The following is a 16,175-nucleotide window of genomic DNA, read 5'->3' on the forward strand; positions in this document are numbered from 1 at the left end:
TCTGAGTGCAACTTACAAAGTGTTTTCATTTAATTTTTTTTGTCCAAGTGACTTTTCCTTACCTGCCCACAATAAAATGTGATAAAAACAGAAGTAAGGGCACACAAAGTTTTGACCCATAATAAATACCAGTAATCATTTGCTCATACACGGGCAGTGTGCCTGGCTCTGGGGCCTGAACAAATGTCATTATGGAGGGTACTGAAAGATCAGATATGCCAATAGGCACTTAATAGAGCAAAACGGGCATTCACAGGTCGTTAGAAATTATTGGAAATTGGGGGCCATTGAATACTCAGAGGAAACCAGTACAGGTGACAAAAACATTTATTCCTCTTGGATACTTCCCTTTTCTTCGATGGCAGAAACGCGATTTCCTTCATATGGGAAAAAATAAAATAAATAAGCCTTCATCTCTCAACATTTAAAGTTCTTGGACACAATCCCGTAGAGATCAAAATGCTGACACTGCAAAGAACAAAACAATTCACTTGTCTTCCATTTTAGCCTACATCTGTAGTCCCCACCTCACATGAATCCCAGAAGAAACCACCAGGAAAACCACAAAAATGGAGGAGATATGGGAATCCACTTGGCTTCCAAGAAACTCCATGCTTCTGAGGCCGCGTGTGTGTTACAGACCCAGACGAGATTGATGAGGCAAGCTTCCCCTCTTATTATAACTCTGGTGTCCAAGGACTCAAGGAGTTGCTTTCTGAAGAATGTGCTTCTCTCCCTATGACTGCAGGGAACAACACAAACCTGCAAGATAAATGTGGGCTCCCGGTTTGGTTGAAGGTCTGGGCTTGCCGAAAATGCAGATTACTGGTTTTCTATTAGTAAGTGCAGAACACTAGACTTCAGTTAGATTAATTATACATCAAAGCAATGTTCTCAATTGACAACAGTAGACTTAAAGGTAAAACTACGAGAACAGAATCGTGCTTTTTTCCCCTTTGTCTCACAGGAAACCATTTCACTCCTGGGCCATTGTCACACAGCAGTGATTCACAGAAGAATGTAATGCTTAATGAGCCAAATATGAAGATAATTATGCCAGTTATATTTGGGACACACACAAAATAACAGACCATATCTGTAGACTCTTTATGAACACTCTAGGGCAGGGAGAGAAAAGAAGATTTTCTTTTTAATAGCTGCACTGGATTTTTACTATGACTGAATATCTTTGAAGTAATACATTGCTTTTCTGCCCAATTAAAACAAAAAAAAAAAGTTAAAGAGTCAAAAGAGTGCATTCTTAATTTCAGAGGTTCTAAAAGGAATTTTAAGTTGTTCTGAAACTCTAATTTTATCCATGTGTCTGTCCAAGTGAATAATCAGATCTGCAGTTTCTCAAAAATTATCTACTGATATAGCATTATGTCTTCATACTTGCTTTTTTGATCGCAAAGTAATATTTTAGATAAGCCTACACAACAATACCATTGCAAGTGGGAGTAAAAATAGGTCTTAAATCACCAAAGGACTTAAAGGAGGAAACAATTCTAGATCTGTTTAATGCAATTTGTTTCCTATAGATCTGTTTTAAGCAAAGTTAGTAGATAGCAAAGATAATCACTAATTGGTAAACACTGTTAATCAGGTTTCTGAGGCAAGTATTCAGAGCAAGGGCAAAAGTCAACATTATGCTGTATTTTGGAGACATGTGCTTAAGAAAAAATACTTTATATGGACATTTGGGGTGTCCTTGTTATGCAAAAGGCAGAAAGGGGCAGGTTGTCCAAAGTCACCTTTGGAAACTTTGTGTGCTAATGATAGCAGGTACTATTGAAGTCAAACGATTTAACTCATTTCACAGACAAGAAAAGTGCCAATCATAGAACCTAAGTGACTTGGCCAAGTTTACTCAACTAGCTAGTGATGGAGTCCAGACTAGGGAACTAGAAACACATCTCTTAATAGAGTTCTTTCTGCCACATGAAACCAAGATTCAAGTGAAAAAATCTGACATTTAAACCCAAAGTTACCTTGAAGTTTTTCTTTCCTCCTAGATGAAACCACCTCTCTTTGCATAAACATCTTGCAGGGTAAAAATATGCCAAGGCATTTCAGGAATTGGTTGAAATCGCAGAGCTCATTGTAATCATCTTAGCAAGCTTGTGGAGTTCTGGGAGGGCTCCACTGATCAGAAAAAGGGCAAGTGAAACATTGCTCTTTGAGGGAATTTAGATTTGGCTCCACATGAGAGCTCATCAAAGACTAAGAGAATTGAGTTTAGATCAGATTACTGCCAAGTGGGTGCACAACTGATTAGAAAAATGATTTCTAAAATCTGGTTTTAGACATCCAAGTGTGACACCACTTGTCACAGAATTCATTCCAAAAATAGTCTGAGAGCAAAATAAACATATTTAAGTGTTCACTTTTAGAATTAACAGGTATTACTCGAGGATATTAGGATTAGTAAAGGGTGTCGTGTGCAATGTTGGTGGGGCTGGGTATTATGAGCTCGTAAAACCTCAGACTTTGGATATTCGAACAATCACGTGGGTGGTTCTTCAAGGCATCTCAAGTTTTAATATCTAAGGGAGGCACATAGAGCTGCTCATTGCTTTAATTTTAAAAAACATTTTGATTAAGGCTGGGTTAGAGAGAGTTTGTTCATTAAGGTGCTGATGAAACCCAATTTAAATAAGTGTGTAACAACCTCAGAGCAGCTGCTTAAAAAATACCAGATTACTTTTACAAATTTGAAAAATGGACATAGACACAAGGAGAAAGACATTTTAAAAAGTCAACGGGCGCCTGGGTGGCTTAGTCAGTTAAGCATCTGATTTCAGCTCAGGTCATGATCTCACAGTCAATGAGTTCGAACCCCACATCGGGCTCTGTGCTGACAGCTTGGAGTCTGGAGCCGGCTTCAGATTCTGTGTCTCCCTCTCTCTGCCCCTCCCTTGTTCATGCTCTGTCTCTGTCTCTCAACAATACATAAATGTTAAAAAAGAAAAAAAAAAAAGTCAATAGGGATGGTCCAGAGGGTAGAATAATCTTACAACCCAAGGATATATATGTTTGTTTCTATTTTAAGATTCAAATGGGATTTCAAATGAAATTCTCACCAACCAAACCATTCGTGGGGTTGGAAATCTCAGCATGAGGATCAACTCTTCCTAATCTCGGCAAGGAGTCAATGGGAGAAGTCTGGCAGACGAAGCATTTCTTAGCTCCTATATTTTTCTCCCTTTCTATGCTAGTTCAGTTTATCTACTGTCTCTTTATGTCACTGATGCAATTCCTCTTCTGTGACAGGAAAACAATCACAATTGGTTTCCAATAGTCATTTTCATAAAAGGAATTTTTCCACTTCCCCGTGTAGTTTCAACCTTTTTCTACTACCTTACCTCTCACGCTTACCTATTCCTCCTGTGCTACTCTCTAAGAGTAAAACAAACAAACAAAAAAACCCCTTCCTTTAGGGGAAAAAAATGTATTCCCTCCATTTTCTAATTCAAAACAATTCAGATTTATACAACTGGAAACTCATTAACATGCTGCCTATGCAACGGGCCACCTCTACTGGACGTCACCCTTTGTCTCATGCTTTGTCTGATGGTCTAGAAATGGTATAAACATCTACAGCTCTAGTAATATCAGGGGCACTATCTCCTTCAAAAGGTAGAGAAGGCTGCATTCCAATTTTTATTATAAAGTCCTTGACGCATATAAACATTTTCGTAGTAAGCAATGGTTAAAACGATATACATAATGTAAATACATAAGGAATGAAGCATGGTAACCCAAGGAACTCTCCACTCATCCTAAGGAAACAGAACATTCCCAACACCATGGCTCCATAGTTCCCCCCTGATAGGATGTCCTGTCTGGAACCCACTGTTAACCACCACCACCCTATGCTATATTTTTACTTCTTCTTTTCGTTTGTTAAGATCACTTCCTTCTTTATGTTTAGGGTTTCACCCTATGGGTATATAACTATAGACAACATATTCTTTAGTTGATTGTTTCTGAGCTTCATCAAAATTGCAATAGACTACATGGATTTTTCTGATTGCTTTTAAAAATATAGATCTTTGAGATACAATTCTATACCATAAAATTTCCCCACTTCAAGTGTCTAAATCAATGGTTCTAGCATATTCACAGTTATGTAATCATCACTACAATATAAGCTTATTTTTTTAACCAGGCTTCAGGCCCAACATTGGGGATCAAACTCATGACCCTGAGATTAAGAGTCGCATACTCTACCGACTGAGCCAGCCAGGCACACCCACAAACTTTAGAACATTTTCATCACCCCAAAAAGAAATTTTGTATCCATTAGTAGTTAGTCTTCCTTCACCCCCACCCGGCCCTAGCAACCATTAATACACTTCTGTCTCTACAGATTGGCCTATTCTGGACGTTCCATATAAATGAAATCATATAACACGGATTGTAATTGGCTTCTCTGAGCAGAATGTTTTCAAGGTTCATATTGTAGCATATCTCAGGGCTTCCTTCCTTTTTATTATCAAGTAATATTATCCAATAACATACCATGGTTTGTTTATCCATTCGTCAGTTCATGGGCATTGGGGAAACTTTCACTATTATGAATAACATTGCTATGGATATTCACAAGCACTGTTTTTTGTGTGGATATACAATTCCTTTTGGGTATATACTCCTAGGAATAAAACTGATGGGTCATATGGTAGCTATGCTTAACTCTTTGAGAAATAGCCAACTCTTGCATACTACCTATACCATTTCACATTCCCACCAACCACATTCAAAGGTTCAAATTTCTCCACATCCTCTTCAAAACTTACAATCTTTCTTTTTGGTTACAGCCATCCTAGTATGAGTGTGAAGTAGTATCTCAGTATGACTTTGATTTGTATTTCCCTAATGGCTACTGATGTTGAGCACCTTTTCATATGTTTATTGGACATTTCGGGTCTTCTGATTGCTATTTGCACTCAACATTGTTTTGTTTTGTTTTTAATATATGAAATTTATTGCCAAATTGGTTTCCATACAACACCCAGTGCTCATCCCAAAAGATGCCCTCTTTAATACCCATCACCCACCCTCCCCTCCTTCCCACCCCCCATCAACCCTCAGTTTGTTCTCAGTTTTTAAGAGTCTCTTATCAACATTGTTTTTAAAATCCATCCTTGTCACATGGTTAGAGTTCGTGCATTTCACTGCAGTATTCTATTGTGTGAATATATCATGATTTACTTACCCATTCTCTTAGCAGCCATTTTACTTTGTGTTGTTTTGCTCTGCTATTGAAAACAATCCTGCTAGTTACTTTCCTTACATAGCTTCTAGTAGATAAAAAATCATATCCTCCACCTTTTATCAACTAAATAAATGTCTAATAGTGAAAACTGACTCTGTGTAACATATCAAAAGGAATAACTGGTCAACCTAATAGGCTACATGCTAAATATAATCCAGCCACCCAGTACTGTCAGTGTGTGATGTGTGCCGAGTATATATATTCGTTATAAATTTTAAAAGCTTGCTAAGAAGAAGGAACATGATATATATATATATATATATATATATATATATATATATATATATATATTTTTTTTTTTTTCCCCTGAATAAAGGGACAGATATATACATATCTACACATAAGTATAAATACAGAAAGTCATACATAAAACCTAAGAGGGAATAGAGTCATCCATGTTCAAGGCAATTGTAAGATTTTTTTTGGTTTGTTTGCTTCTTCTTGTTTTTTTTTTTTTTTTTAAGTTTTGAGCCCTGTAAACTAAGTAAGATATGAATCAATCTGAAAAAGCCTTGATTAGAACTACACACATGACCTAAGGCAAGAAATCCTAGGAGAACAACTTAAGAGACTGGACTTATGCAGGCAGAAGGAAAAAACAAAAACAAAACACTTCCAGTCAGTCAGCATATGAGAACACATGGTTATTTTACGGACAGAGGTAAAGATGGTCTTCATTACTTCCAAAGAAAAGTAAGAGAAAATGGGACTTTAATTAGATAAGTAAGATTTTAGGTCAAATGTTATGAAAAATTTCCTAACTCTAGTGTTCTGAGATACTAAAATATGTAACCAAGGGATTTGTGGGGTCCTACTGATGTAGGAGGGAAGAGACACAAGAGAGACAATATGACCAAAGTAAAGTCATTTTGGTTTTAGGATGACCCTTAACCTGAAGGTCAGCAAGTCATAAAAGGAGTCACAAGATCTGACTCAAAGAAAACAACAAGACTTTACTTCCTCAGGCAGTAAAGGCCATATAGATTGGGCATTCCTATACAGTTAGCTAAACAAAACAAAACACAACCAAAACAAACAAAAAGACAACCACAAAAACAAAAGAAAACTTATAAAATCCTTCATTAGAGGCAAAGAGGGAGGGTTCCTCTTCCCCATCTGAGAAGAGACACTGCTACTTTGTCTATGAATTAGCTCCTTTCTTACTCCTCAACTTAAATCTTTTACCTTTTCTCAAATGGCCTCCTTTTAAATTCTTTCTCATGCAAAGCCAAGAACCCTCTTGGTGAGGGGCATGAGGCCTCCCTTCATAGGGCTTTAGCCCATCCAGCATCATTAGTCCAGTATTTTTTCAAAGGGTAAAAAGATAATTTCTGAGATGACTTAAATTCAACCCTATTCATAGAGAGAGGGGTACATTATGTCAATGACTTTTGATGCCTTTGAGCACTCCTTCCTTTGGAGTATATCATTTAAAAGATTCTGCTTACCAACCAGTATTTTTTAAGTAATAATTTCACCCACTGCTTTTTAATTAGAGACATACAGAAATTTCTACCAGGACATGAGCCAAAATAAGCATGCATAAATATGTTCTAGATGTTTTCTAGACAAAAAGTAAAATCAATATCCCTCTATACTATGAACAGAATAAATCAAGTAAAACATATTTGTGGAATAGAATACTATACTGCAATAAGAAGGAACCATCGATCAATCTACCAACATGGATAAATCTCAACTTATAAGAAAAAGAACACATTACAGAATGTATCTGTAGGATTCCATGTTCATAAAATTTTATAAAGCATAGGCATAAAGCAATGTAATAAATATTACTCACAAGTACATAAATGTATGCTAAGATATAAAAATAAAATATAAGGATATTAAATTATCAAGAGGAGCTGTGGCTGGGAAAATAGAGAAAAATTATGGAAAGAGGTATGAAAGAAAAAGTACTTTGATTTTATCTATACTGTTTATTTCTTGTGTTAAAAATATACCAAGAAGGGGTGCCTGGATGGCTCAGTTGGCTGAGCATCTGAGTCTTGATTTCAGCTTAGGTCACGATACCAGGGTTGCAGGATCAAGCCCCGCCATCTGGCTCCACACTGAGCGTGAAGTCTGCTTAAGATTCTCTCTCTCTCTGTTTCACCCTCTCTCTCTCTCTCTCTCTCTCTCTCTCTCTGCCCCCTCCCTGACTCAGGTATTCTCTCTTAAAAAAAAAATACCAAGTAGATACAGAAAAATAGTATCACTTCATAATAAATAATAATTAAAAATAACCAGGGTTAAAGATAGGTATATGTGGTTTTTTTACTGTACTTTTTTTAAATTGTCAGACAACAAATAATCAGAATCTCTGATTAATCCATTATTTCCAACATAACCCAACTGAATTTCAAAAGTTCCAGCCCAAATCAGAAAAATGTGTTATGAATAAATGCACATTTTTTCATTAGGCTTTGTGAAATGCTGGAAATAGTGGGCTTTCCCCAACTGCTCTGTAACCCTGTGGCATCCCAGGTTTAAGTCAAGGAGGTGGCAACAGCTTGCTGAAATATCTTATAGCTCTAGAACAGCACAGGTATAGTGTGCTGAGTGACATGAGTGCATAAGTATATGAGTAGACAGACCTTCCTAATCTCATTTCCCTCCCTTTACAAATGGAAGCAAACAGGGTACCAGGATGGCTCAGTGGGTTAAGCCTTCAACTCTTGATTTCGGCTCAGGTCATGATCTCATGGTTCATGAGTTTGAGCCCATCAGGCTCAGCACTGACAGCATGGAGCCTACTTGGGATTCACTCTCTCCCTCTCTCTCTGCCCCTCCCCTGCTTTCTTCCAAAATAAATACATAAACATTAAAAAAAATAAAATAAAAATAAAATGAAACAACAAAAACACCACTTATTTTAAATTAATCCTCCATGTTAAGATTTGCTTTGTTGAAGAACCACCATGCCACTGGCAGGAACCAGTTCCTACTTTTCCATTCTTCTCTACCCATATATCTGGTTCCCAAATTCTTTGACTAAGACTGCACGACAGTCTAGTTGTTCAATCAACCTTCCAGCTGTCCTGGTCAGAGAAATCAAAGAGAGGCACATTCCTGAAGATAGGGCAGAAACAGTTGGTTTTTGGGGAGAAGAGAAGGCAAAGTCTTGAAAAAGAAGGTAATGAGAGGGAACAAAATCTATCAGCTACAAACATTCTAATCCTAATGTTTTTAAATTATTGTATTGAAATAATCCTAAAGGCAGAGAAGCACATAGATCTCTTATGAGCATCACAGATCTCTTATGAGCGAACCATGTGACCACATACAAGGCATTTTTTTGCTATCAACTATTTCATCTTAACATCCAGGTAAATTTTGAATTTTATGATATATCTAGTTAATGAAAACAAAACAAAACAAAATGACCCCATATATGCAAGTAAAATTAACACTCCAAAAGGATGTTGCATGTGGATTCCTTGTACATTTGCACACTGTCTGGACCCAGCATGATACAGTTCTCCTTGAGAAGCACAACGTAGGGAAGCAAAGATATTCGTTGATTTGTGCCCTAAGAAGGAGGAGCTCAGAGGTGAGCCTGGAGGGAAAGGTCTGGGAAGGTACATCTGGGAGGGAACACAGAGAGAAGGAAAGCTAAGGATGTATGGTCAGCTCTTCCATTCCGTGTCTTGGGTACACCTAGTGTGAATGTTGTTGTGCTTCCATCAGTTGACAACATGACACAAGGACAGATTATGATCAGCACTAGCTTCTAGCAGTTTGGTGAAGCCCTCAGCACACTGGGGTGGCTCTGCCAGGGGTGGACCAACACCAAATGACAAGCCAGGTGACACTAATGAGCTATGCAAAGCATAAACATCCTGTACAAACTGGGAGCAGGTTTTCAGAAGAAAATACACACAACTCAGTTTGAAGCGAGGTTATCATGTCCATGTCAACAACCTAACGAAATGCTCTTAATAATAGAATCTATCTTATTGTAGATTTGTACGCAATCGATGGAAATAAAAAAATAGAAGCGGAAAGATTCCATAAACAAGGTCTATGAAGTGATCTGAGTTCACAAAGTAAGGCATTTTTTCCAGCTACATGCTTCATAGAAGTATTTTTGGAAAGAGCAGAATTTGTCTTAAGTCATAATGGGTATTTAAAACTTAAATTTGATAAATAGGATGAGAAACAACTAAAGTACGGCAATTTGGGTCATTTGCAAGGAGTATGCAGGAAACAACTGTTGGGTTTGACTGGCTTGTAAGATACAAAGGATAGGGGAAAATAAGATAGAAAATCCAAATCAGGGTCTCATTATCCAGGGACAGTCAGCCGACGAATGTGAGCCCTTCCTCTAAGTTAACTGAACAATCCTGATACAGCACGGTAAAATCCATGCTTCAGAAAAATTCTTCTGACAGCAGCGATATTATTATTACTTACAATGTCCATAAAGTGTTTGAAGAAACAAGGGAAAAACAGTTTTATATTTATTCTGACAGTTTAAAAGGTTGCTGCCATTATGCATGGATTTTTGAAATCTGTTTTTGTTGATTGCACAGACTATGCTGGCTATATACCTAACAAACTACACAGGAATATAAAACTCAATGGACACAGTCAATTACATGAACCTGAAATCAAATGACAATTTCATTTGTACCCATGCACCACTGCTTCTCTTTGGTTCCATTTACCAGGAAGATGAATAACGATAATTTCAGGCAATTAATTCAGATCTTTGGCAAGGCCACGGGAGTTTTGCTGAATACAAGAATACAACGCAAAAGAAGAAAAACATCAGCTGCCATGCAGCCAGTTGAGAAAGTGCGCACAAACACACGTACGTTTCTGTCCCTGAAACTAGTCTTTTGGAAATTGCCCCAACCACCAGAAATCCCTCCACAGCTCCATAGATGCCTTAGCAAGCTGGACCCTGATATCAGGTTAGTAGTTTCATTAGGGACCTCTCACTTCCAAAGGATCCACAGTATAAACTTTCAGAGCCGGCAACATAATCCTTCTCATCAAATATTTGGGCGACAGGTGGAAAATTGTTCTGCCAGCTGAAGAAGACAAAATCCATTCCTTCTGGCAATTTTCTGCAATGAAAACTCCAGAAATGAATGTGCAATAACTTGTGGAAATAAATTTCAAATATTATCACACAAAAGCAGTGTGCTCACAATCTCTAACTGTAAACTAACTCCTGCTTATCTGAATTTTTAAAATGTTGATTTCTCTTTGTGTTTGAATTGCCACTAAGGAAAGAGAGAATATTTCCAGACATAAAGAGCCAAGGAAACGCTCAATTCGAACAAAATAAAGCCACGTTAAAAGCTGTAAGGGGTTTGTGGCATCTCTGAGGTCTGGATGCAAAGGACAAAAAGACCATTTTCTGCCATCACCTCATTCCTAGAAACTGTGAGATTATCCCCTCAGATTAGAACACTGTACACAAGCCAGCCTGCCAATATATGTTGGGCTTTGACTCTTTCTGGTTGGTTAGAGTGACTTCCTTCTGCTCTGGGAGGCAGAGATAGATCACACGCATCCTGATAATGTTTCTTTTAAAGATTTCCCTCAAAAGCCCTCATTTGCTCACTCCCTAACTAGAGAAGAGCCCGGCAGACGGGTATGTGATGGCATGAGGGGGCTAAACGGGTTTGCAGCCAGTTAATGACAGAGAGAGGATTGCAAACAAGCATTGTGTGTCTTCAGTCTTATGCATGAACTGTTCAACCAGGCTTCCCTGGGTAGGGCTCATGCATGTTAGTTCATGTGGCTGCTAAGAGATAAAATGGATCCAGTTGGATAACAGGAGGGCAATAAGGATTCTACTATTAAAACACTGTACTGAACAATTTAATGTAATCTATTTTCTTTTATTTGGAAGACATTCCCCTCCCTGGACTTTATATGAACGGCTTTTTTATGTGGCTTGTGTTTGTAACGATAACCAATGGATTCCAATTTACTTAGTCGGGACTTTTATGCAATCCACTCAGGAAGTGTATTTTTGTAACGGCTTAAAAATGTTAAAGGATGTGAACAAAATGACCAGTTTAATGCATTATTTGGTTTTAAAAAGCAAACTCTTCTCCCAGATTTTGAAAGAACCTATTTAACAAGCCAACAACTGCCACGTACACGTGATTCAGTCATTCCAAAACAGTATCTGTGATGCCTTCTCAGTGCCAGACACTGTGCTATGAGTGGAATACTCAGTGATCTACGAGGTCAAAATCCTTCCCCTTCAGGTTGACATTCTTGGGAGGAGATAGACAATATATACATTTTTACTGATTTTAAGTGTATAGCATATTTGATGACGGTAATGTGCTAAAGAGAAAAAGAGAGCAGGTAAGAGGGCTTGAAGCTCTTGGGTCAGAGGGAATTGCAACTTAAGATAGCACAGTTAAGGAGGGTTTAAGGAAGCAGAGGAGGTGAGGTAACATACAGATATCTAGCCAAGTATATTTCAAGTACTCAAAACAGCAAGTGCAAAGGTCCTCAGGTGGGAGCATGGCTGCAATACCAGAAGAACCAAAGGAAGCAATATGGAGCCAGGTGTGCATGGGATGAGGAGGAGATGAAAATAAAGGGCAGAAGGCCCAGCACACACATGGGGCCTTTCAGGACATGGGAATCTGAGTCTGAGTGAGGTGATAAACCTTTGGAGTTTCTTGACAAGAGAGGTCATGATCTCACTTCCTTCTCATCAGTTCAGATATTACCTTTTCTCTGAGGCCTACCTTGACAACTCTATTTTTTTTTATTTTTTTTAATGTTTATTTATTTTTGAGAGAGACAGAGACAGAATGCGAGTGGCTTAGGGGCAGAGAGAGAGGAAGACACAGAATCCAAAGCAGGCTCCAGGCTCCGAGCTGTCAGCACAGAGCCCAATGCGGGGCTCGAAACCACGAGCTGTGAGATCATGACCTGAGCTGAAGTCGGACGCTCAACTGACTGAGCCACCCAGGCACCCCGACAACTCTATTTAATAACAACCTGTGCCGGTCTTCAATCTCAATTCTTCATACTCTAAAATACTCACTTCTTATCCCATCATGCTTTACCCCTTCTAACTTCTTAGATCTTTTTCTAATTTATAATGTATGTGGTTTACTCCAGTCTCCTCTACTAGAAATATCTGATATACCAAGGTGGGGACTTGTATCCAGTTGGCCCACAGATGAATCCCGAGCAGCTCCACAAGTCCCTGGCACTCAGTAGGTGCTCAGTAAGGCGGTGAATCCTGTCAGTTGTTCTGGGTGATGCAAGTAGGTCTTTAAAATGCTAAGAAGGATTTCAGAACAGCTCTTAAAAAACTTCTGTATCTTGAATACTAAAGGGAAAATTGTGAGCAAGTGGGTACTAAAAAGAATAGTTATTTATCACCTTTCTTTATGAGGTAGGAGAAGAGAAAGGGCAGAAGGAGAGAGAGAGTCCTTACCTGGAGTAAGTCTCTGGGAGAAGGTAACTAAAATATTTGCCAGTGTTTCTCTTCAAGATTGTTATACCCTCCCAAGTTCAAGAAATTGCTCTTTTATTAGAATTCTATGTAATAATTGGCAAGGGAAGAAATGTAATTTAAATTCTTCTTAGCAAACCTAATTAGTTTTGTTATAGATAATGGTAAAACTTTCTAAGAGCCAACGAGAATGAAGTCAGGTAACTAATGAAGGCAACTGCAGGCCAGATTGCTCTTTTAGTGTCTTAATATGTGAAGACAGACCTCCTTCCCATATTCATTTTTTTTCCCTATGTATGTGTCTTTGGGTAATAGACCTCAGAATGCACGCTAAATCGCAGTACAGTGTAACAAAGACATCAAAACCTGGCCTCAAGTACAGTAACTTAATGGCTATAAACAGTTTATAGTAAAGTATTCTTAATTTATACCCTAATTTTAAGCGATCATCTTTTGGGGTGCCTGGGTGGCTCAGTAGGTTAAGCATCTGACTTCTGGCTCAGGTCATGTTGTGGTTCACGGGTATGAGCCCCGCGGTGGGGCTCTGTGCTGACACATCGTGCGGATCCTGCTTTGGATCCTCTGTCTCTCTCTCTACCTTCCCCCTGCTTGTGCTCACTCACTCTCTCTCTCAAAAATAAATAAACATAAAAAAAAAACATTGGGATGATGATATTTTATCCTGATACACCTCTAAGTTCACCAAGTCAATTAAAAATGTAAATAAGACCAGGGAAGGAAAAAATTTGAAACTAGTGACAAGATTTGTGTTTTTCAAGGACTCCAGAAGACTCCATTCCATATGGAGTCCAAGTATGTCCACTCAGTAATCTAGTTGGAGAGCTCATTAACTGCATGGCTATATGAACGGGAAATTTACCAAATTTTTTAATTTATACTTTATATATGTAATGTGTCATACCCTAGTTGATATCCATTAGCTGATATCAACCCTAGTTGATAACCCCATTATCACCTATGGGGATAAGGTGTTTGGCCAGGTATATTTCCTGGTTAGAATTATAGTAGCTCAGAGCTGGAATAAGATTTAAATATAATCTCATCTCAATATACTTTATTATTTTTTAATACTTATTTTTGCGACAGCACGAGTGATTGAGCAGAGAAAGAGACACAGAATCCCAAGCAGGCTCCAGGCTCCAAGCTGTCAGCACACACAGACTGATCGGGCTCGAACCCACAAACATTAGTTCATGACCTGAGCAGAAGTCGGATGCTCAACTGACTGAGCCACTCAGGCGCCCCTCATCTCAATATACTTTAAATGTTTGAACTCTCATCAGCGTATTGTCCATCTCCTGTTGGAGCACATCTGATGATGCAGTCCATCACTGCCTCTGAAGACCATCTCTCTTTCCAATAGCCTGATGCTCAGAAGGTTCTGGCGGTGGCTAAGTGAACCAGCTCTGAGGTCAGATAGCATGGATTCAGATCCCTGCTACCACATACAAGTATGACCTTTAGTAATTAACTCAACCCCTCTGAACATCCATTTTCTTATAGGTAAAAGAGGGGTAAACACAGAACTTTCTTCCAAGGGTAGTTGTGAAAATTAAGACTTAAACCACAGAAAATGCTGGTTATTGAGTTAACTATATTGAAATCTGCATTGTTGTTATTATTGTCATTAACTTGGTTCTGCATACTGGTCCTGAGCTGCTGAGGGCGAGCTAGAGATCATGTTAATCAGAATTACCCAAGACTTCATTTGGGTATTTTCTTGGCATTTCTTGGGATTTTGTAGCATTTCACGTAGGTAAGTAGAGGGAAAGACCGGATTTCAGTGAAAGAGTCAGTACTCTTGCATTGACCCTAAGACACAATCTAGAAATTTCTTTTGAGGGGGAAAGGCCCTGAAAGCTTGATTTTCCTAAGAGTTGTGAATTCGCTTACAAATGCCGCAAGACCCGGAATTGATTGATTTGGTCTTGTTAGTTGGATTCCAGGTAATGGAGGCTTTGCTCCATAATTGGCCTTTCCCTCAATTAGTCTAAATTAGTAAATTTTACTGTACATTTGTTACTGTCAAGAATGAATTAATAATTTAAGTATGACATTATATAAATACCAGACATTGATTTATTCATGTCATCTTTAGTATCTTTAGCACACATCAATTTTCCTGTTAAGTCCTTCACGGTGACAAGAGCACAGAGCAGGGAAGGTGATCAGGAGAACTTTCATGACACCTATGTAAGCCACAATCAATCAGTCAATCAATCAATAAAAGTTACCCCCAACAAGCCAAAGATCTTTATTCTTCTTAAACATTTATTTTTTTTTAATTTTTTTTTTTTTTTTTTGGAGAGAAAGAGAGGAGAGAGAGGGAGAGAGAAGGAACAATTGGGGTAGGGGCAGAGAGAGAGTGAGACACCAAATCTGAAGCAGACTCTAGGCTCTGAGCTGTCAGCACAGAGCCTGATGTGGGGCTTGAACTCATGAACCATAAGATCACGACCTGAGAGGAAGTGGGACGCTTAACCGACTGAGCCACCCAGGTGCCCCCTAAGCTGAAGATCTTTAAATGGGATCTATGTGGGCCTTGGGTTCCCATCCCAACTGCAGAGACCCTAGGAATCAGTCCCCATTCCTGGACCTCCCTTCTCCCTTCTCTGCGCTGATGCACCTCCCAGGAAGGGCTGAGTCCAGGCCTCTCGCCCTTATTGCTACTACCTTGATGTGACAATACATGCACTGTCCCTGATGGAGCCACAGGAAAGAAAACAAGGTGCTCCTCCTGTGATGCTGCTACTCCCCGCTGCCCCAAACTCCATCCACCACGTACTACTTCTGGTGTCTACCCAATTTCAGAGTACAGACCTTTATCCTAGGACACAGCAGAAACCATGGGAAGACAGCATGTGCCGGCAACCAGCCACACCTGAATGTGCCAAGTATCAGCTTCTCAGGAGACATGTCGACTCCTGAGGGGCTTATCTATTAAGATGCGATTTATACAATCTGCCTTGAGGAGTGGCAGCCGTGCTCCAAGAAGATAAACGAGTTTTACATTTTCATTAGACATTAGCTATTAATAATAAATTCAAACGATTATTTTAAGTTTTGAAAACAGGCTCACGAAATCACACCTGAGGTATGCACCCTGCTCACTTCCATTTTCTGAAGGCGACAGGATTCTGCCAAATATCTCCAGCTCGTTCCTAGATTGCAAACAAACCCCTACATCTTTATTTTCCAATGCTCCCCCTCTCGGCTCTGCGTAAGCTTATCACCAGCCTGTGTAATTAAGAGGCTTAGTGCTTCAACAGCGTTCTGAGAGACACAGCCCCTACCCTCCTGCCACCTGGCCTTCTGTCAAAATTGGTTTTCTGCCATTGTGTCAGTGCCTTCTCTAGAATCCTCTTTCTGAGGAGAAAGTTGGGAAAGATGTGAAGCCAGTCTCTACTTCCCCGCAGTACTTCAAAGAGG

At 39.0% G+C, this 16,175-nt stretch overlaps 1 protein-coding gene across 11 annotated transcripts in view; it reads right to left on the reverse strand.

Annotated features, from left to right (window-relative positions):
* UNC5D (unc-5 netrin receptor D) overlaps positions 1 to 16,175 on the reverse strand; it is a 574,077-nt gene that overhangs the window by 277,200 nt on the left and 280,702 nt on the right. The window lies entirely within an intron of this gene.

This window comes from Neofelis nebulosa, chromosome 3, assembly GCF_028018385.1.
Source record: "Neofelis nebulosa isolate mNeoNeb1 chromosome 3, mNeoNeb1.pri, whole genome shotgun sequence".
Lineage (NCBI taxonomy): Eukaryota > Metazoa > Chordata > Mammalia > Carnivora > Felidae > Neofelis > Neofelis nebulosa.